This window comes from Penaeus monodon, chromosome 15 (genome assembly GCF_015228065.2).
Source record: "Penaeus monodon isolate SGIC_2016 chromosome 15, NSTDA_Pmon_1, whole genome shotgun sequence".
In the NCBI taxonomy this organism is placed as follows: domain Eukaryota; kingdom Metazoa; phylum Arthropoda; class Malacostraca; order Decapoda; family Penaeidae; genus Penaeus; species Penaeus monodon.
In genome coordinates, this window is record NC_051400.1 from 40,394,271 (window position 1) to 40,394,873 (window position 603).

The following is a 603-nucleotide window of genomic DNA, read 5'->3' on the forward strand; positions in this document are numbered from 1 at the left end:
TTTCTTAGGATTAGTGGTTAAGCCATCTTCAGATAATATTCTAAAACTTTATTGATCAAAATTATCATGATAACGCCATAGTAACAGCCATAAGCCGAGAGAAGGTTATAGATAAATTTCTGAAGCCAAATGGCACTCCTTTAAACTGAAACTACCCTCGTAGATTTAAAAACGCCTTGCACACACATATCAAAACCCAAAGCAACGTTCGCCGATAAAACGAAAGTTAAGGAGACCGTTCATGAAATGAGGAAAGAATTGAAAAGTGACAGGGAAAAGACAGCAGGAAAATGTCAAAACTCACCTAGTAGTCATGATTAAGACCTACTAGGACATGCTTCAGATATACCTAACTTGGCGGACGCTCTTTAAGACTTGCTCTGATATTCTGAAAACATCTGTAAGTCTGAGAAGGTGGCGCAGAAAAGTATGCATTCACTTCCATTATCATGATCCACTCTGTACTGAACGAGAGCCTCCCCCAAAATGTTTACCACTACTGCATGTTGAGCAAATATCATCTCTATTGTGGCTTTTTCATCGGATATTCAATTCATTGGCTTTGAACAACGAAACCTTGTAAAGTTAATATACTCATGAATG

The 603-nt window shown here is 37.8% G+C and overlaps 1 protein-coding gene across 4 annotated transcripts in view; it reads right to left on the bottom strand.

Annotated features, from left to right (window-relative positions):
* The window catches only part of LOC119582042 (organic cation transporter protein-like), a 12,568-nt gene that overhangs the window by 10,783 nt on the left and 1,182 nt on the right, over window positions 1-603 (bottom strand). The window lies entirely within an intron of this gene.